The sequence below is a fragment of the Sus scrofa genome, chromosome 13, assembly GCF_054392235.1.
Source record: "Sus scrofa isolate SSC_HxYL_T2T_F1_AM1 chromosome 13, Sscrofa_HxYL_maternal_Yorkshire_Landrace_v2.0, whole genome shotgun sequence".
Taxonomy (NCBI): Eukaryota; Metazoa; Chordata; class Mammalia; order Artiodactyla; family Suidae; genus Sus; species Sus scrofa.
In genome coordinates this window covers 212,626,935-212,649,568 of record NC_139395.1, presented here as the reverse complement: position 1 = coordinate 212,649,568, position 22,634 = coordinate 212,626,935, and the positions used below count along the sequence as shown (strand labels likewise).

The following is a 22,634-nucleotide window of genomic DNA, read 5'->3' as shown; positions in this document are numbered from 1 at the left end:
AACCCACTCCAGAGTAGTAACCCAAGCCACAACAGTGACAACACCAGGTCCATAACCCACTGAGCCACCAGGGAACTCCCACAGCAACTTTTTAAAATAACAAAATTGGAGGATTTACCCTACTTGATCTCAAGATTTACTATAAAGCAACATAATCGAGACCTTTGGGGACTGATTTAAAGGCAGACATACTAGATCAATGGAAAAGAAGAGTTCAGAAATAGATTTACATGTTAGGTGCATTCATTTTTGGTAAAGTTGCAAGGGTAAATCATTGGAGGAAAAAAGTTTTCAACAAACCAAAGCAGAGCAATTGGATATCCACATTTGGGGGGAGGGAGGGTGAAACAGAGAGAAAAAAAAGAACACTGACCCTTACTTCATAAAATTCACAAAAATTAATTTAAAATGGATCAAAATTTAAAATTTAAATTTGGCCTTAATTTAAAACCATATAGTTTTACATTAAAAATTCCAAAGAAGTGGAGAATATGTTTGTAATCTTGGGAAAGGCCAGAATTTCTCAGAACAGAAACAAGCATAATTTATTTCAAAAAAAGAGAGACAGCATGCCCCCAATTGGGCTTCATCAAAATGAAATGTTAGCATCTTCAAAAGAAGACATTAAGAAAGCAAAAAGGCAGGCATTCTCATTGTGGCTCAGAGGGTTAACAACCCAACACAGCATCTGTCAGAATGCGGGTTCGATCCCTTGGCCTTGCTCAGCAGGTAAAGGATCTGGCATTGCCGAAAGCTGTGGCTCGGATCACGGCTGTGGCGTGAGCCTCAGCTGCAGCTCCCATTCAACCCTAGCCTGGGAACCTCCATGTGCCACAGATGGTGGCCATAAAAAGAAAAAGAAAAGAGAAGAAAAGAAAAAGGCAGGACACAGACTGGGAGGAAACACTTGCAACACTTGCATCATACACAGGAACTATACTCAGAATATATAAAGAACTTTTGCAACTTAAAAAGAGTAAGACAGGGAGTTCCCCTGTGGCTCAGCAGATTAAGGATCCTGCTGTGGCTCTGGTTATTGCAGTGGTGAGAGTTAGATCTCTGGCCCAGGAACACTGCTGTGGCATAGATCGCAGACATGGCTCGGATCCCTCATTGCTGTGGCTCTGGCGTAGGCCAGCGGCTACAGCTCCAAATTGACCCCTAGCCTGGGAACCTCCATATGCTGCAAGTGTGGCCCTAAAAAGACAAAAAAAAAAAAAAAAAAAAAAGACAAGTAATTTCATGAGGAAATTGATTAGAGACACTTCGCAAAACAATTCCCAGAAATGGCCAATAAACACAAGAAAAGATGTTTAACATCATTAGCCACTAGGGAAATTAAACAAAGGTGATGTGCCCTGCTATTTCCAACAGCAGGGAAACATGAAAAAGACTGACTGTACCAAGTGCTGGCGAAGATGTGGAAGAGCTGGCCTCGCATACACAGCTGGTGGGAATGCAAAATGGTGTCATCACTTTGGAAAACAATTTTCTTAAAGGTTATACAGCTACCATTCAACCCTAGCATGCTACTTCTGTATAGTTAGCTGAGAGAAAAGAACCTTATGTCTACACCAAGATTTCTACTCAAGTGTTCATAGCAGTTTTGTTGTTCAGAGCCAAACACCAGCAAACCAAACAACTGAGAATGGATACACGAACAGGGACATACCCATATGATGACATATTACTTCACGATAAAGAGGAACCAACTGTCCCTATAAGCATTAACATGCATGAATATCAAAACCACTATGCTCAGGGAAAGGAGACAGGTATACGGACACATACCCACAGTATGATTCCACTTTTGTAAAAATTCTAGAAAATATGACCTGCTCTATAGGGATGGAAAACCAATCAGGGATTGTGAGGAGATGAGAGGAAAGGTCAGAATACAAAATTACAAAGAGGCACAAGGAAGCAGAGGGGAATGGAAATACATATATAAAAGCTGATCAAACTATACACCCTATTTATTAATTTTTTTTGCCGCCCCGTGGCATATGGGGGTTCTGGGGCCAGGGATCTGATCCGAGCTATAGCTGTGACCTAAGCCACATCTGCGGCAATGCTGGATCCTTAACCCATGGTGCCAGGCTGGAGATCAAACCTGCGTCCCAGTGCTCCCAAGACACCATGGATCCTGTTGTGCCACAGTGGGAACTCCTGGATACTTTAAATATATGAGGTTTGGTGTACTTCTAACGAAGCCACAAGCTGCAGACAAAATACTAAAAATAAAAGCCAAGAGTTTTGCAATCCTAGCAGTTCAATTCAAACTAAAATATCTACATTGGAATATCCTCTTAAGAGAAGTAGTTATTCCCAATAACTCTCCATAAGTATTTTATCTTTAAAACAACAACAACGAATTCAACTTTAAGCTCAACCAAAAAACTTAATTGAAGGGCCAGAGCCAATGATGGACAATAGAACTTCGGAATACGAATGTTTAATATAGAACTTCCCATTGTGGCAGGAGAAATGAATCCAACTAGGAACTATGAGGTTGCAGGTTCGATCCCTTGCCTCACTCAGTGGGTTAAGGATCCAGGGTTGCTATGAGCTATGGTGCAGGTCGCAGACGCAGAGTGGATCCCATGTGGCTGTGGCTGTGGCTGTGGAGTAGGCTGGCAGCTGTAGCTCCAATTAGACCCCTAGCCTGGGAACTTCCATGTGCCATGGGTGTGGCCCTAAAAAGCAAAAAAAAAAAAAAAAAAAAAAAAAAAAGAATGTTTAATATAATTAAGGAGTTTATAGTTACCTCATAGGATTCAATAGCAAAGTAAGCAGGATTTTTAAACGGGCAGAAGATCTGACCAGTCACTTTTCCAAATAAGACATACAAATGGCCAAGAGGGACACAGAAAAGGTGCCCAACGTCACTAAGGAAATACAGCCACGCACCTGTCAGGATTGCGATTGCGGAAAAGACAGGAAGGAACAAATGCTGGCGAAGATGTGGAGAAAAGGACACCCTTGTACACTGTTGGTGGGGATGTAAATTGGTGCGGCCACTGTAGAAAACAGTATGCAGCTTCCTCAAAAAATTAAATAGAACTAGCATAGGAACCTGCATTCCTACCACTGGGTATACATCCAGAGGAAATGAAATCATTATCTCAAAGAGGAGATATGAATTTCCATGTTCACTGCAGCATTATTAACAATAGTCAAGACATGGAAACAACGTGCCTGTGGATGGATAAATAGATAAAGAAAATGGGGGTTGTGTATAGAACATGTTATTATTCAGCATTTTTTTTTTTTTTGGTCTTTTTTCCATTTCTTGGGCTGCTCCCATGGCATATGGAGGTTCCCAGGCTAGGAGTCGAATCGGAGCTGTAGCCGCCGACCTACACCACAGCTCACGGCAACGCTGGATCCTTAACCCACTGAGCAAGGCCAGGGATCGAACCCGCAACCTCATGGTTCCTAGTCGGATTCGTTAACCACTGCGCCACGACGGAAACTCCTCAGCCTTAATAAAAGAAGAAAATCTTCCATTTGTTACATGGATAAACCTAGAGGACATTTTGCGGAGGGAAATTAGCCAGACACAGAAAGGCAAATACTACATGATCCAACTTATATATGTGAAATCTAAAGAAGTCAAACTCTGGAGTTCCTGCCGTGACTCAGCAGTAACAAACACAACTAGCATCCATGAGGATGCGGGTTCTATTCCTGGCCTCGCTCAGTGGGTTAAGGACCCAGCACTGCCATGAGGTGTGGTGTAGGTCACAGACGAGGCTCGGATCTGGCATTCCTGTGGCTGTGGTGTAGGCTGGGAGGTGCAGCTCCAATTGATTCGACCACTAGCCTGGAACTTCCATATACCACAGGTGTAGCCCTAATAAGCAAAGAAAAAAAAAATCTGTGTGTGTGTAGAGTTAGCGAGAAAAACGTGACAAATAATAATTCACTGAAACTGTATTATTTAAAGACTTACTAATACACCTGACCTGTATTAACCATTTGAATATTTTAATCCTACAGGTTAAATAATATTACTGCTCCATCTTAAGGATGTGGAAACTAAGGTACAGTTTTTATACAGTCATCAAATGACAGAACAGAGTCAGTCTGGTTTCCAAGCTCATGTATATAACCTCACACTTTCAGGATTAAGAATTTAATGGAACATTCGTGAACTAGTTAGCCTGGTAAACCAACCAGGGTGGAGCTGGGGGTGGGGAGTGCAGGGACACTGCTCCAAGCAATAACTGGAGAACAAAAAAGACGACGGAAGGGAAACCAAGTAGGTTTGTTTTTTTCTAAATGTCACAGCAAACCACAGAGGAAACTGAACGGAGGAAATAAGTTGAACAGAATTTTGCCAGATAAGTCCAAAGAGCTTTTACTTCTTATACAAAAAAGAAGTGAAGTGTAAGCATTTATCAAACGGAAGTTGGAAGTCTCATATTAAAAAAAAAAAAAAAAAAAAAAAAAACAACCTAACAGAGCAGTTAAAAACAAGAACAAAAAAGAAGCGAATGAAGGCAGAAGTTCAACCATGTGCACACTGAGATTTCAGCAGGGTTAAGGTGGGTCACTTCTAATGAAGGCACTCGGAAAATGCGAGCCCACTTAAGAGGAAAACAGAGAAGGTCGCTCTTCTCTTGCTGCTTGAGAAGCAGGCGAACAGGCCACTGCTCTAGAACAAGTGCAGAAACTCACCAGTTGCTGCAGTGCTTCTGGTGGGGCGGTCTGTCTTATGGGCAGAGAGGGCAGCCACCATGCAGACAAGCATGCCCCATCCTACCATTAACAGCCTCGTACTTATATTTCCTGTTAAGTCTTTTCTCTTACAAATATACAATTTTTTCCTTCTTTTGCATGTTTTACATTATAGTACATACGTTCCCCAAGTTATGAAAACCTTTCATCATCATACTGCTGGATGTAGATATTTAATTTTCAGAGTGAGGCAAACATGCCCATATTTACATATAAAAGATAGCAAAACAAACTAAATATTGAGCAATCCAGAAATATATAAATAGGAGTTTGAAAATGTCAGGATTTTTAAGCCAAAAGCTAAAATATGTTCGAGAAAAGTCTTTAATCTTTGTTCATTTCAGCTTCAGAAAGTTGAATTAGTCAAAAAAAATTATTCAAAAAAAAAAGATCCCTATTTTCAGTATTTACATTAAAATCCCAAATATTATATTTAAAGTAGAAGACCTTATAAATGTATATTTATAAAATAGGTAGATCATCTCTATGTTTTTTTGGCTGCAGCCATAGCATATGGAACCTGCACCATAGCAGTGACTCAAGCCTCTGCAGTGGCAATGCAGGATCCTTAACCCACTGCACCACAGGGGAACTCCAGGCAGATCATCTTTAAAACAGTACTTGGTAAAATGCCATTTGGGGAGTTCCTCAGTGAGTTAAGGATCCAGAGTTCTCCCTGTATGCTGCAGGTTCGGTCCATGAGGACCCCACACAGTGGGTTAAGGATCCTACGTTGCCGTAGCTGTGGCAGAGGTCACAGGTGAGGCTAAGATTCAGTCCCTAACCCAGGAACACCCATATGCCGCAGATGCAGCTGAAAAAGGAAAAAAAAAAATTTTTTTTTGTCTTTTTGTCTTTTTGCCATTTCTTGGGCCGCTCCCATGGCATATGGAGGTTCCCAGGCTAGGGGCCGAATCGGAGCTGTAGCTGCCAGCCTACGCCAGAGCCACAGCAACTAGGGATCCGAGCCGCATCTGCAACCTACACCACAGCTCACGGCAATGCCAGATCCTTAACCCACTGAGCAACAGCAGGGATCGAACCCGCAACCTCATGGTTCCTAGTTGGATTTGCTAACCACTGAGCCATGATGGGAACTCCAAAAAAAATTTTTTTAACTAAAAAAATATATATCATTTTGCATAATAAAAAATTGTGTTAAAATAGGTTTGCTATTTGATTTCCAATGTTTTGCTCTCATAAAGTCCTGGTTATTCAGAAAATATCAAGTGATTTCAAAACACAAAATAAAAATACAAAACATGTGGTTTCTAGCACATAAAAGATACTAAAATTTTAAATACTGAAAGGCAAAATTTAATTATGAGGAATAAAATTTCTAAAAATTACAGGCATAATTTAAAACTTTTAATTTTATATTAAATAATTAAACTATTGAAAACATCTTTTAAAACACGTATGTCATGTTATTCTTTCAAATTCCCTAAAGGTTTGAAAATTTTCCAATGTCTTTTAAAATTAAAGGAGGGATGGAAGTTTCTGATGTGGCTCAGGGTAATGACCCCAACTAGTACCCATGAGGATGCGGGTTTGATCCCTGGCCTCACTCAGTGGGTTAAGGATTCACTATTGCCGTGAGCTGTGGCATAGATCCCAGATGCAGCTCAGATCTGGTGTTGCTGTGGCTGTGGTGTAGACCAGCAGCTGCAGCACAATTTGATGCCATGGGTGCAGCAGTAAAAAGCAAAAACTTAAAAAAATAAAAAAAAAAAGAAAAGAAAAGAGGGAAAGAGTGAATATAAAAATAAATATTGAGATGAAATGAGATAATTTAAACATATACTCATTCATGAAAAAGAAATCTTCACAATTACGCAATTCAAATAACTAGCAGAATTCTAACAGACAAAAGAGGGCTAAGGGTTAGTGACCTAGGGATCAAAACAGGGAGTTCCCTGGTGGCACACTGGGTTAAGAACCTGTTGTTGTCACTGTAGTGGCTTGGGTAGCTGCTATGGTGCGGGTTCGATTCCCTGGCCTGGAAACTTCCGCATGCCACAAGTGTGGCCAGAATAAAAAGACCAAAAAGAGATTATGAATACACATTATCTGGTTTTCACTTAATGCCCATTCCCTCACAAAATCTTGGAATCATATAAATAAGGAAAATGAGTCTCAACAATTAGAGACACGCAGAGGCTACAGGAGAGGCAGGACCTAAGCTGTGCTGTGAACACACCACTCCACTGACCTCTGTGGCTGGATTCCTAAGAAGAGAACACATGGTCTCAATATTTCAAGACATACTCTTGGTACAGAAGACATTTTCTGTACAATGAACATTTATATGCAAATTAGGCTTACATCCTCCTTAAACTTACAGTATTCTCACAGTTTTAGACCTCAGGCAAGGACTTCTGCCACCAGAGAAAGGCAAGCTGATTAGACAGTAACAGAGACCGACCGAGAGGTAAGGAAACAAGATACTTATTCTTCCTCATATTTAAAAGAGACTCCAGGAGTTCCTGTTGTGGTGCAGTGGAAACGAATGCGACCAGTATCCATGAGGACTTGAGTTCAATCCCTGGCCTTGCTCAGTGGGTTAAGGATCTGGCGTTGCCATAAGCTGTGGTGCAGGCCGCAGACGTGGCCTGGATCTAGCATTTCTGTGTCTGTGGTGTAGGCCAGCAGCTACAGCTCTGATTAGACCTCTAGCCTGGGAACCTCCATATGCTGCAGGTGCGGCCCTAAAAAAGCAAAAAAAAAAAGACAGAGGAAAAAAAAATTCTTTATTTTGTTGTACAATTGCTCAGAAGGTCTCGTTTTAGGTTAATGGACCTACAGGATAGAAATGTACAGAACAGAAATTTTAAATTTCTGGACATTTGGCATCAATGATACATTGAGAAAGAAAGGAGAGGAAAAGTGTCAAAACGTGGGAGGAAAATGAAAATATATGTACAAATATCTTGAAAGATATAAAAATATCCTCAGGAACACATAAAAGTATATAATACATTCCTATCATGTTATTGTCTGATATTCGAGAGTTATGAGGGTCTGGTTTTAAGCACTGTTCTCTCTATATTCACCCCTGCTCTAGAATAAAAATCAAAAGGAATCACAAAAATAAAAATAAAAACAGAAGCAATCGATTGTCCCCACGCTTCTTACTTTTTTGGTTCTTACATTTCTAAAAATTCAAAATTGGAAAACTTAAAAAAAAAAAAAAAGAAATCACTCTTTAAAAAAAAAAAAGTCTGCAATGAATGGAAAACAATTATCGGAGCCTCCACCCCTGCTTATTTAATAAACCAGTCTGGCACTAAACTCTACTCCTGTGAAAAACGAGCAGGAGATGAACAAAAGGGAAAAAAGTTGCCCTGTACGATTACACATAAAGGCAGGATGTACACAAAGCTCTTTTGAGACACAGAGAAAAGGTACTGAAAGCCAAACAATACACGGACAAAGAAAATGATGAATCCCAAACATGCAGCCAACCTGATCAATGGTGGACTGCCACAGCTGAAGTCATGGGCCTCAAACGCAGCTTCGACATGTGCTCCTGTTTGAAGCTGAGCAAGATGACCTCAGAGATGTGCAAGACTTTAGAGCTGCACGAAGGGTAAAGAACCCACTAAAAAAAAGAGAACCTTATTACGACGTTCAAAGAGACACTGTCAATGTTCTGTCTGAAAAGCTGTCGTGAATATTCAAGTTGTCCTCTCCAAAGAGAACAGGCATGCCTCCCAGATTCTTCTTGTTGGGGGAAGGGTGGAGGTGAGAAGGGGACGGGTCAGGAATGACCCGTGGCCAGCAATCACTGTCAGGCCCAGCTGTCACATCACTTGGCAACACTCACCGCGACTCCATTCACTCCTGCTTACTTTCCACAAGGAGAAGCGCCAGGGGATCGGGCCTGCAGAGCTCAAGGAGCAGATTTTAACCCCAGTTCTTCTAAATCACCCTTACTTCAATATTTGCAATTGGAAAGAATTCACCAGGGAGCAATAAAACCAAAGCGCGGCTACAGAGTTGAAAAATGAGGGACCGAGAGGACAAAGAGACAGAGAAAGGCGTTCCTGTTTTAAGACAGAAATGGAAATTAAGCAGCCCGGCTTTGAAACTTATTTCCACCTCTAGACCACCAACTAATGGCAAAGTTCCATCTGAAAATTAAGTCATTAACTATAGCTTGTCTAAGTTTTTTAAGCAACCAGATTCTAGAGCACTACAGCTGCAGACAGCATAACCATTCATAAAGCCTCAATAAAACAAGTGAGGGACTTTATTTCTTCCAGAAAGTCCCATTTTCAAGAGGTCATTAAGCATAAAACATTATCACTGAAAGCTGAAAAAGTAACTACAGGGAAAAAGGCAGATTACCCCAAAATGCTTTTTAAGAATCACTGAGTGGGAAAAGGGCATTTCAGATTAAATTTTATCTTAAATATAAAACTTCTGAAGTTTCAAGATTATCAGCTAAAATAATGAGATTATATACATTTAATCTATGATCAACTCACTTTCCAGTTTCTCCCCAAATAAAAATTAATAAGTGAGCAAACAACGAAATGTCACAGCTAATTGTAAACACTTGTCACTGGGGTAAAAAATTGTAATGACCCAGGGAATGGGGGAACAAAATATTGTCCTCTGTGTCGTGGGAATAGAGTCACTAAAAAAGGAGATGATCTAAAGATTTTCCTCCAAATAAAAACTGAACTTTCAACAGATTACCAGACACATGCACACTTAAAAGAAAAAATCAAAGTAACTTCCATATTGCAGCCCAAGAAATGATATTGCATTTAGTCTTAATTCAACACGGGGTACTGGCTGACGACTCTCACCTTTATCGCTAGCGAATTAACTTGTGAACCTCTAAAGGCAGCAGACAAGCCTGGTCTTATCAATCAGTTGAGCTGCACGAACAGTGGCCAAGCCTAGGCAGAGAAAACTTTTAGAGAAAGCCTCAGCTGTAGAAAAGAAGTCAAAAAAACTACCCAGAAAACACCGACTATGCAAAACAGCACTGCAACACTGAAAAGAGCAGGAAAGCAGGAAGGCCTCCTGCCAGATTTTTAAGCCTGCTTCAACAAAAATAGTGCAACAGCTGCAACCGGAAAAATTAAATATGAGTTTATAGATCATAGTAAAAGAAGAAATGAAACATATGCATGCTGTACAAAAAGCAACCATGAGCTTAGTATTGATCCAAGGCTCTATATTTGAATATATTCATCAAAATTAAATTGGCTATATGTAAGCTTTGATAATAAGTACACAACGGACAGGAGAGAGAGTATTTCACATCTTTGACATCTTCACAAGATGCAGTACCACAATGGACATCAAGGCCAACCAGACCAACTCCTGAGGCTGGCAAGTGGAAACCTCAAGGGGGGTTTGTTTTAATCTCTTATTAGTTTTTGCTCAGGACTGTTAAGTGTTTGCCCAGTCTCGAGATAAAGGAAATCTACACAGCTACCCATTAAAAGTCAAATCCCTGCATGGATGCTGGCTGCCCCGTGCTATAGCTGAGGATTATTTCCCAACGTGTAAAGAATGGGCAAAGTCCAAGGGAAAACCCTTGCCATAACATCAGTGAAATGTCACTGAGTGTCATTCATGAATGAGAGTAAAAGGCAACGAAGTCATTAATAAAAACCAACTGTGCCCCCCCGCTAGGCGACCTAGAGGACTTCTATGCAGGATGAAATTCATCACCACAGTTTTAGGGCTTGAACAAAACTGTTCAGTAACATTAGCATCACTAAAATACTCAACAGACTGCAGCCCACTGAAAACCAAAGCATTTCAGAAGGCAACAGATCCATGATTGAAATCTTTAATTTCACTTGACGGAATTACACCGAGATATATTTAAGGCTGAGAAAAAAAGGAGAAAAGCTGAAAACAATCCTGGTCATCATTTACTGAGGATTTCACTCAATTTCTTGAAGTAGATCTGGCTGTACCATGAAAGTACAGAAAAGAAGCCTGGAAGTCTCTGCTAAAAAGAAAAAAAAAAATCACAAATACACTGTGAGCTAGAATAAAATTGCAAAAGAAGAAAATCCCAGCTTTTCTCAATTTCATATTTTCTTTTAACAGGTTCAACTTCTCATAATATGAAAAACATTGTAGAAGCCAATTTTATTCTCAAAATGTGAATTCCAATTCAATTTATCTAGAATTCAGTTTAGGCATGTTTGCACATGTAAAGCTGGCTGCATTTGGTTTCAATGTTGTGAAATCCAGTAGTGCTATTAAGCCTTACAATTCCGAATAACATTCAAAAGATTTTGAAAAGATAACTATTATTACTGGAGGGAAGAAAAGTTAATTCATGCAATATGCAGTTCACTGATTAACATTCATCTATGTGGACATTATAAAACTAACCCTTTTATTCCCTCTCTGAAAGCTTTTCTTATCCCCCCCCCCATTGAAATGGATTTTAAATTTTTTTTGTCAAAGGCAAATTTTACTTGGGAATTTGAGCCAATTTAATTAAGGTCAATCCAGCGTGGAAAGCTCACCACACAAAGGAATGAAGTAAAACCTCAAAATAAATAAGTTTATTATTGCAGATTTGCAATGTTAATAACTTTGTAACAAACAGAGCCCCACCCCACCCCTCACACTGCTGGTGGGAGGGCAAAACTGTAACATCTCCTTTAGAAAACAATGTGACAATAAAGTATCAAGGATAAGAAAAATCTTCTTTACCCATGTAACCAATAATTCAACTCCTGGGAATCTGCCCTAAGAAAACAATCCAAAATGGAAAGATTTAAGACAACCTAAGGAAAGGAAGAAAATAGTTTCAGATGATGCTACTGACAAGGGCTTTAATCTCTTAAAATTTACAGACAATTTATACAACTCAACAGCAAAAAAACCAACAACCCAATGGAAAAATGGGCAAAAGACTTGAACAGACATTTCCCCGAAGAAGATATACAGATGACCAACAAGCACATGAAAAAATGCTCGACATCCCTGATTATTAGAGAAATGCAAATCAAAACTACCATGAGATACCACCTCACACCAGTCAGAATGGCCATCATTAATAAGTCCACAAATAACAAATGCTGGAGGGGGTGTGGAGAAAAGGGAAGCCTCCTGCACCGTTGGTGGGAATATAAATTGGTACGGCCGCTATGGTAAACAGTATGGAGGTATCTTAGAAAATTAAATACACAACTACCATATGACCCAGCAATCCCACTCTTGGGCATATCTCCGTACAAACCTTTCCTTGAAAAAGACACGTGCACCCGCATGTTCACTGCAGCATTATTCACAACAGCCAAGACATGGAAACAACCCAAACGTCCATCAGCAGATGACTGGATTAGAAAGATGTGGGACATAGGAGTTCCCGTCGTGGCGCAGAGGTTAACGAATCCGACTAGGAACCATGAGGTTGCGGGTTCGGTCCCTGCCCTTGCTCAGTGGGTTAAGGATCCGGCGTTGCCGTGAGCTGTGGTGTAGGTTGCAGACGCGGCTCGGATCCTGAGTTGCTGTGGCTGTGGCGTAGGCTGGTGGCTACAGCTCCGATTAGACCCCTAGCCAGGGAACCTCCATATGCCGCGGGAGCGGCCCAAAGAAATAGCAAAAAGCCAAAAAAAAAAAAAAAGAAAGATGTGGGACATATAAACAATGGAATACTACTCAGCCATAAAAAAGAATAAAATAATGCCATTTGCAGCAACATGGATGCAACTAGAGACTCTCATACTAAGTGAAGTCAGAGAGAGACAAATACCATATGATATCACTTACACTTGGAACCATTAATATATGGCACAAATAAACCCTTCCACAGAAAAGAAACTCAAGGACTTGGAGCATAGACTTGTGTTTGCCAAGGGGGAAGGGGAGGGAGTGGGATGGACTGAGAATCTGGGGTTAGTAGATGCAAACTATTGCATTTGGAATTGACAAGCAATGAGATCCTGCTGTATAGCACTGGGAACTGTATCTAGTCACTTGTGATGGAGCATGAGGGAGGTTAATGTGAGAAAAAGAATGTGTGACTGGGTCACTTTACTGTGCAGTAGAAAATTAACAGAACACTGTAAACCAGCTATAATGGAAAAAATAAAAATCATTAAAAAATAAAAAATAAAATTCATTCCAATATGAAAAAAAAAGATGTCCAAAGATGTTTTCTATAATTTTAACAATCAGAAGCTAAAATAAGAGTTCTGGCTGTGGCACAGTGGGTTAAGAATCCAATCGCTGCGGCTCCAGTCACTGGAGGCGCGGGTTCAATCCTCTGCCTGGAAAGTTCCATATGCCCCAGGTGTGGCCACTGGGGGAGAGGGGAACTGCAAGAGTCTTCACAAAACCTTGTGCAGTGATTCACCATTACTACCAATGGGATAACCCATCAGACCGTGAAAGCCTAGAGAAAAAAGCTACCAACTTGCCCAAGAGAATAAGAAGCAGAACATACTAGCAATGAGTATGACTGAAATTAACAGCAAGTGCAAGCAGCTCAGGGCCCTGCTGTATGGAGGATTCGGACTCTGGCCTGGGAACTTCCCCATGCTTTGGGCACAGCCAAAAAGTACAGAAAATAAAATAAACATTTATTTGTCGGAGTTCCCCCTGTGGCACAGCTCGGGTTGCTACTGAGGTACAGTAGGTTAAAGGATCTGTCATTGCTGCAGCTGGGGCGTATTTCACAGCGCAGCTCAGATTCAATCCCTGGCCTGGGAAACTCCATATGCCGCAGGTGGAAGGAGGGGAGGGAGGGAGGGAGGGATACAGCGTATGGAGTTTCCCAGGCCAGGGATTGAATCTGAGTTACCCCTGTGACATGCACCACACCTTCCTACCTTCCCTCCTCCTCCCTCCCTCCCGCCCTCACTTCCCTCCACCTGTGGCAAATGGAAAGAAGGAAGAAAAGTAAAAGGAATTAGTATCAGTGTATAGATACATAGTGAGCAGCATTCTAGACTAAAGAACAGCATGAAGGGCATGGGCAAAGCCCTATATTAAAAGCATCAAGTGGGAGATCCCAGACGGCTCAGTGGGTTAAGGATCTGGCATTGTCACTGCTGTGGCGCAGGTTCTATTCCTAGCCCGGGAACTTCCACATGCCGTGGGTACAGCCAAAAAAAAAAAAAAAAAGTATACAGTGCATCTAAGAACTAGTCAATAACTCTGAGTGGCAGGAATGGAAAGGAGATGAGAGAATATGAGATGCTATACAGAGGATGTTGAGTAGTCTCCAAAATATCTTGCAATATCTAAGGAAACTTATCTTCATGCTACCAAGGGCTTCCTCTTGGAATTCCCTGGTGGTGTAGCAGGTTAAGAATCCAGTGTTTGGAGTTCTCGTCATGGCTCAGTGGTTAATGAATCCGACTAGGAACCATGAGGTTGCGGGTTCCATCCTGGCCTCGCTCAGTGGGTTAAGGATCTGGCGTTGCCGTGAGCTGTGGTGTAGGTCGAAGATGAGGCTTGGATCCCACGTTGCTGTCTCTGTGGTGTAGGTGGCGGCTGCAGGTCGGATTGGACCCCTAGCCTGGGAACCTCCATATGCTGTGGGAGCAGCCCTAGAAAAGACAAAAAAAAAAAAAAAAAAAAAAAAGGAATCCACTGCTGTGGCTCTGGGTCCTGCTATGGTGTGGGTTTGATTCCTGACCCAGGAACTTCCTCATGCCACAGCTACAGCCAAAAAGGAAGAGGGCTTCCTCTGAACAAAGACCACGGAAGTGGCAGGTGTACCACTGATTTAATTTTTATTTTTCTTAGCAACTCGAGTAAAATCACATAAAAATGGTCTCTCACTTATTACCATTTAGAAAACAGCCCATTCATAAAGTTTACAAGATAACTCATTCATACTTGAGGAGCTCTGCAGGGAAGTAGATCAGTTAATGTTTAAAACTACCTTTTATGTTCAGAACATCTGAACATTTACGCTTCAAAGTTCCTCATCTCCACCCTTTGACCTACAAGACCTTAGCCTGCCTTTAACCAGATTCCTGTTAGGTCATTTTAGTAAGAATCCCCTACCCTGGGGTCTCTTCTTAGTAATTTTCCACCCACTGACCCCCTTCGCCCCACTCTTCAGCTCTAAAATCCCCACTTGTCTTTCTTGTATTCAGAGTTGAGCCTGTTCTCTCTTCTCTATTGCAATAGTCTTGGAGAGTCTTCCTCACAATTTTGCTAAGTGTCAGAATTTTTTTTTTTCTTTAACAAGGGGAATAAAATGAGTTTTAAGGTAAATGAAATACTTGGAACATTAACTCATGTGTTTTTGTTCACTCACAATTATCATCCAGTAAATATAAAAGAATAATTAAATGTTTAAAGGCTACACTATCCAGCTTACATCAATGAATGGCTATTCACTAAACAGCAGTTATTATGATAAATATGACAGAGCCAAAGAGAGAGAGATACAGGTCCTGCCTCAAAGAGCTTAAATCTAGACAAGTTACAGAGAATCACTCTAAAAGTGTTTCATATAACAACAGAGAGCAGGTTAGGGTACAAAGGCAGCAGAGAAGAGAAACTGATGAATTGAGTGTAGTAGAAAAGTCACCAGACAGGCTTTTTTTTTAGGTCTGCACCCACAGCAGATGGAAGTTCCCAGGCTAGGAGTTAAATCAGAGCTGCAGCTGCTGACCTAGACCACAGCTCACGGCAATGCCAGATCCCTAACCCACTGAGCAAGGCCAGGGATCAAACCCGGATCCTCATGGATGCTGATAAGGTTCACTACTGCTGAGCCATGATGGGACGTCAACAGGCTTTGAAGAAAGATGTTGCAGAACAGATTTTTAGATGGAGGATGAACACTCAGAAGGAAGGAAGCCATCCCAAGGGTAAATAAAGGTTTAAGAGTAGAGTTGAGATGAGACCACAGCCCACTGGCACATTTGGGCAAGGGAGATACTCAGAAAGATTAACAGGAATGTGCCAGAACCTTATCTCATTTACTCTTTCCAATGTGCCCCTCTCGGGAGACTAAAAAGCTGGATTTGGGGGGTGGCAGCTTAGCTCCAAATCCAAACACACATTGTGTTATTGGCAAGAAAAATGCAGAGACTGCCCATCAACAAGTACAAAGCTGACAAAGGAGAAAAACGGAGCAGAGACAGTTTGTAGAAACACACCAAGTAAAAGAGGTCCAAAATTAACAGGTCCACATTAGGCAGCCATAAAGGTTTTCTTTACTGTGTAACTACTACAGATTGGTAACTACTCACTAGTGAACTCTTCCTGAAAAAGAACTGAATTCACCTCTTGCAGGACTCTACCCACCCCCGCTCCCTCTCTGGCCCCCTTCTTGACCTCGTGAGCTCTTCTTGCTGTTCTAAACTTGGGACACATACCCTGTTTGGAGGCTAGATGGTTTAAGTGGATTTCCTCTATGGTTCCCTTTGCATGCTTAGAACTAAATCCACTGTAAACTGTTTGTTTACTGTCTGTTCCTCAGATGAGACATGGTTCCTTGAGAACAAGGACCTGTTTCTGTATTTCTAGCATCTGATACAGGGTTTGGCCCGTGAATGGCACACAATGTGTACTGAATGAATGGGTTTTTTAATGAATGAACTAAATACCAAGAATTAAATCCATGCAATCACCCTTCCACCTTCAATGGTCACCTGCATAAATTGAGAACTAAACAAGGAAGTCTCTTCCAGGCAGAGTCCTGATACTGAATAAACCGACAAATGTGCAGGAACCAATTTCAATTCTCCAAAGTGACAAATACCAAAGCAAAAAACAAATACTGGCTTTGAAAGTTCCAGGGCATACAAAATATTCCAAGGAATACAACAGAAATGAACTTGTTTCCTAAACTTCACAGTACTATATTAGCCATGTAATTTTCAAATCCATTATCTGGAGTTAAGACGGAAATAGATAAAACATAGCCCAACTAATGAAGCTGATGCTTAAACTTATGTCTGTCTCTTCAAGGAAAAAAAAAAAAAAAAAAAGCTATGAATGAAAACACTGATGTCTTTTTAACCTCGTGTTTTAACATAAAAGCAAGGCACTTTTGGGGTGCTTTTTTTTTTTTAAGATAAAAACCAGGCAATCGTGTTCTAGAAATTTGCTGTGTTCGAAGAAACAATCAAAATGCTTAGGAGATTTCTCTTTATCTGCACACAGAGCATGTTTTTCTTAGAAACAGTCTTCATTTATTTGGCCCTAAAGTCAAAAAAATTCAGATTAACATGCGAGGCCTCCTTTGTTTATTTCATTTACTCAGTACCAAAGTATGTTATCTCTGTTTTTTAAGGACCTTTTAAAAGCAAGGTGGTTGTCGTAGGAGGCCAATTCAAGTTGTATGACCATGAGGGCCACTGACCACTGTCCTACCACAGCTGAGCCCTACACCATAGCTGGCTGAGGCCAGGCCAGATCCTTTAATCCACTGTGCTGGGCTGGAATGGAACCCATGCCTCCACAGCAACCTGAGCTGCTTCAGTCAGAGTCTTAACACACTGTGCCACAGCTGGAACTCACTTGTTCTTAAAAGTTAATTCATTTCCAAATGTAACAGAAACCAACCTTTTGAGTGGTTCCACAAACCAGTGCAACAAAGGAGACCACCCCGAAAGAAAGAGAAGTATCCTTTCCCCTGAAAAACTACTACCCCAAATCCCCAGGCCCTGGCATCTAAATACATCACAGCTCATCTCAGGATGTGAAGAGCTCGTGCCTATATAAGCATCTCAAGGAGGCTGGGCAATCCTTTAAGGACCAAAATTGGAATTCTTCCACCTTAACTAAGTACAAGGTTGGCCAACCATGGTTGGGACTAAAAGAAAATGAATCTTCTGCAAAAAAAAAAAAAAAAAATGCACGAGCAAAATTTCCAAACAAGACAACTCGAACTGGATAAGGAGAATGAATTTACCCACAAACACACAATAAGCACAGCACAGAAGAACTGAGGAGTCCAGTGACAAGGCTCTCGTCGCAGACCTGCTCACTAATTCATGCCGCCTACCGTGAAGGACCTCGCTCCGACTTTATTAGATGGCACTGCAGTAGTTATTAGCCAAGTCCATCATCCACCCTGAACTGCAAAACATAACATAAGGGGGGGAAGAGGGGAAGGGGGGAGAAGACAAATACTGCGTTCAAGACAGGGAGGCAGCAGGAAAACTGATTCAGGGGACCCAGTCACAGACAGGGAAATGTGTCACTGTAAACAGTAACTCGACCCTGAGAGGGGAGAGGCCAGAGGATAAGTAGGAGAGCACTTAGCACAGTTCAACTGCTGTGCCATGAACTGAGCCATCTCTAGCCAGGCTCATCACTGTCTACTAAAAATAGGACACAAGACTGCTTTTATAGCAGCCCAGCTGCTGAAAATGTTAGGAGCACAAATTTCAAAACATGTAGCAGAACCTGTCCCAGGAAAAGAGAAGAAGCAGTATCTGGTGCTCGTGTCACAAGCACAAATCAAGAAAAATGAGACGTTGGTAACACCTCATTTTAAATATCACCTATCTGTGAAGCAGCTCAAATATTTCTGCAAATTTTAAAAAATCTAATTATAGGAGTTCGAAGCAACATCCCTGTGAAATAGGTGGCATGGAAATATAATTACTTCTGTTGAGCTACTGATGAAAAGTTGGACGCATATTTCATCACGCCGCAAATGAGATTCTTGATCTTGCTCCATCCAACACTTTCAGTATTGCACACGGCCAAGTCACCAGTAACCCCAAGGACTCTAACAAAGACAAATATAAAAGTGAACCCCACAGTTTTCCATGTTCAGGAACTAAACTCCAAAAATTACATGTAAGGCAAAATTGGTTTTGGTTTTAGAAGGAAAACGGTTCGACTCTTCTAATCTGTTTAATCTCCTTTTTAAAGAAACGGTTACAATTAATGTTAAAGCCACTGAACTCTAGAAATCACAGAGAAAACTGAAAATCCTATTTCTCACAGTCACCAATATAAGCAGACAGTTTTGTGTCCCCTTCAAAGGACAAAAGGAATTCAGTTGAAAGTGTGAGGTCAAAGCACACAAAGAGACACACTGGCCTGGGAATCCAAGAGGTTTAACAACAAAAGATGAGTCAGCCAATACTTGCAGATCTCAGGTACTTGAAAGAATATTTTATTTTGACTCGAATAAGGAATTAAATTGTCCCACTGATGGAGAGGAAAAGAGATCACCTTTAAGTGTTTTACTTGTGCTTTTTAAAAGCTATTATTGTGAGGTAGCTTTAAAAGCTAGTATATTATTACAGCATTAAGGGGCACTTCCTAAATATATCCAATATATCTAACGCCTTGAAAAGCCAACTCCTGGTGAAATCATTCTTTCTTCCCTTCAATACTATTTAGATAAGGCACAGCCAAAGCAGTACAGGATGACTAAACCTGAACTTGCTACAGGAATTTCCAAACAGATAAGAACTTAAGAACGTTGCAAATACGTGCCTATTTGAAAGACAAGAGAAACTTGAAGAAAGTATCCAGCGCAAATGGGAGCTCCTATCGCACAAGGTAAGCTCTTCAAGGCAGAGTCGGTCTCCTTAAAAATTCTATTCAGCCCTGAGAGTCTGTGCTCCTGCCAAGAGGGAAAATGGCTCCGAGTGTCACTATTAAAAGCAATTCCCCTTCTTTATAAATTTTAGTTGCATAATATAACAATTTAATATAATGCTAATTTTTAAAGAAAAATTGAAATGTAATACATAAAACTACGTAGTAAAGATGAAAGCCATAAAATTGGGATAAAGCATAGAATAAATTTCCTATTTGTCTCAGCATACTTTCCATTCCACTTCTCCAGTGGGAGTCACTTAATCTGTTTCTTAAGATCCATGTTATAATAATCTGTGTGAATGTAATTGTGTGTAAATGTATGTATTTTATTCTGTAAAAAAAAAAAAAATTTTTTAAATAAATAAAAGCAATTTCCTTTAATGATGTCTAGAATTTGTTTCAAAATAATCTAGAGTTGGGGCTGCAGGGATAAAGAGTTAACAGGGATGTTGGGTAATGAATGGATAGGGTCCTAGGGTTTACTAACTCTGTAGGTGTTGGAATTTTTCATAATAAAAGGTTACCCAGAGAAAATGCCTCTCAACTAGCCTATTTCTATAAGCCACTGAAGCTGAAAATTCAAAAGGAATATAACACAGCAAGAATTATTTCAATTTTTTATAATTATAAAACAATGAGGATGATCCTATGGTTTTTCTGCTGTTCACACAGGAGGAAAAGGATGCATTAAGAAATCATCTGCTCTTGGGAGTTCCCATCGTGGTGCAGTGGTTAATGAATCTAACTAGGAACTGTGAGGTCGTGGGTTCGATCCCTGGCCTTGTTCAGTGGGCTAAGGATCCGGCATTGCCATGAACTGTGGTGTAGGTCTCAGAGGAGGCTCGGATCCTGCGTTGCTGTTGCTGTGCTCTGGCGTAGGCTGGTGGCTACAGCTCCGATTAGACCCCTAGCCTGGGACCCTCCATATGCCGCGGGAGCGGCCCTAGAAAAAGGCAAAAAGACAAAAAAAAAAAAAATTATCTGTCTCTCAATTGCAGTGTTTTCTCCTTTATATGTCACTGTAACTAAGCCTGATTTTAAAAAATGACTGGTCATTTTTTTTTCTTCATCCTGACAAATGACACTGTTTTCAAAATAAAGGAAGTTATGGGGCAACTGTTTCTACCTCAAAATCTGGTCTTCTAATAAAGCTAAGCAAATTTTAAGATATCCTTGGCATCAGTTTCTGAGAGTATCGCTTAAACCAAACTAAATTAAGCTGGGTTTTAGTATATTGATAAATGTCCTCATGAATTATGCTAGTCCATATCTGTAAATTTTCAATCTTTGGCATTCCGCTCAAAATGGCAACGCAAAAGAGACCAAAGCCCTGGATGTCTTTTTGTCCACAGAATCAGGACTCTGAGGAGTGCCTTCAGATCACTTTAGCCTCCAGAATTGATGTGAGACACTTGACACCCAAGATTAATGTCTGCCCTGTGAGTGGACCTGAATAATGGACACTTTTCTTAACGGAGATAAATGTTAGATTAGATAAGTGATCGCATGGAAACTCAAAGTTATCACTGAATCACATTTCTTTAAGAAGCTATCAGTACTCTTTTAATACAGAATTTACCCAGACACCTTAATCAAACTGGGAAAACTAAAATCAAGGATGGAAGCCGAAGAAGGACGTGCAGGGTCACATTAGTCTCCAGCAGTTGTTACGTGGTGGTTCACTCTGTTTCCTCCCCCTTTCTCCTCTTGATCTGGGAGCTTTACTCTGAGGCATCTGCTTCAACAGCCAACATTCAGATTATTTAACCTGTCACGCTGCACGCATCCCTAACCTATCTGGCAGAGTGGGCATTTCGAAAATGGTCAACTTATGAAAAGGAAAACAGAAAAATTCACCCAAGTTCAAAAACTGGTCACGGAACTCCCTGAGTCTACATCTGGTCTTTCAAAATATTTGGAAACTACACCAAGTACAGGAGTGTTTGAAAGAGTTCATGTGGTCAATCACATCCTCTGTATGGTAACTTCTATATTAGTTATAGGGATTAGATCTGATTAGATCTGATTAGATCCCTTGGCAAAATGGACACAAAAGGTACCTTTTAGCAACATATAAGGAATTCAGTCTGTACATGACAGGAGACAAACCAGTTCTCAGATCTATACTGAGACAGCAAGTATTTCAAGCCTTCACCTCGGCAGGGTGGATTTCCAGCACTGTGAAGGGCCAGGTGACTCAAGAGTCAGCCATGTTTCCAAAGCTTAGAGGGAAGACGATTAAGGATACAAAGACCAAGCCTGCTGAACTTTTACAATGTGTTGCCTACAAGAGATCAGCTGCTAACTAAAAAGTGCTTCAACCTTAGATAAAGAGGACACTCAACACAAAGGTTCAAGCAGAGGCTACCTTCTCAAATGACTCAACAGAAAAAGATATTAGGACTAAAATCAACTTATTATCAAGGTTTTGACTTACAAAGACTGAGAATGCCAGGACATGAAAAAAGTGATTTCTGAGTGAAAGACGAAAAAGGCAAAAAAAAAAAAAAAAAAGAAAAGAAGCGTGATGTTCTAGGAATTGATTATCTAGTCTAAGAACCATCGTATTTTTCAGGTCTTCTATCTACCTTTCAACATTCTTCTGCTTGCTGTAGTGAGAGAAAACAGGAACAGGGTGTAACTTACTTGATTGTGAATAGTTCATAAAGAAGACTACAGTCAGGAAGAGAGAAGGAGAACAAGGGCAAGTTAAAAATTAATTTTATTGGGAGTTCCCATCGTGGCTCAGTGGTTAACAAATCCAACTAGGAACCATGAGGTATCAGGTTCGATCCCTGGCCTTGTTCAGTGGGTTAACGATTCCGCGTTGCCGTGAGCTGTGGTGTAGGTTGCAGAGGCGGCTCAGATCCCATGTTGCTGTGGCTGTGGTGTAGGCCGGCGGCTACCGCTCTGATTTGACCCCTAGCCTGCGAACCTCCATATGCCACGGGTATGGCCCTAGAAAATACAAAAAAAAAAAAAAAAAAAAAAAAAAAATTAATCTTATTATTATTATTACTTTTTTTTTTTTTTTGCTTTTCAGGGCCGCACCTACAGCATACGGAAGTTCCCAGGCTAGGAGTCGAATTGGAGCTACATCTGCCAGCCTACACCACAGCCACAGCAACTTGGGATCCGAGCCACGTCTGCGACCCACACCGCAGCTCACGGCAACACCCGATCCTTAACCCACTGAGTAAGGCCAGGGATCGAACTCCTAAAATTAATTTTATAATATTTATGTCATCTATGACCCTAAAATTGTTGATTGATGAGGTTATGTGTTAAGCAAGAGATACTGTAATAAGCAGACAAATAAGCAATCACAATATGACTAAATATGGACGATGTTCAGATCTACATGG

General features: G+C 40.8%; 1 protein-coding gene across 23 annotated transcripts in view; it reads right to left on the bottom strand.

The window, feature by feature from the left end:
• ITSN1 (intersectin 1) overlaps positions 1-22,634 on the bottom strand; it is a 247,605-nt gene that overhangs the window by 183,602 nt on the left and 41,369 nt on the right. For 6 of the 23 annotated variants that reach the window (XR_014825154.1, XM_084992013.1, XM_084992019.1 and 3 more), the window contains exon 1: positions 9,561-12,166. The exons of the other annotated variants lie outside the window; for them this stretch is intronic. The gene's annotated coding sequence lies outside the window, so the exon portion shown is untranslated. Of the gene's footprint in view, positions 1-9,560; positions 12,167-22,634 lie in introns of those variants that run through there. 23 annotated transcript variants of the gene reach the window in all.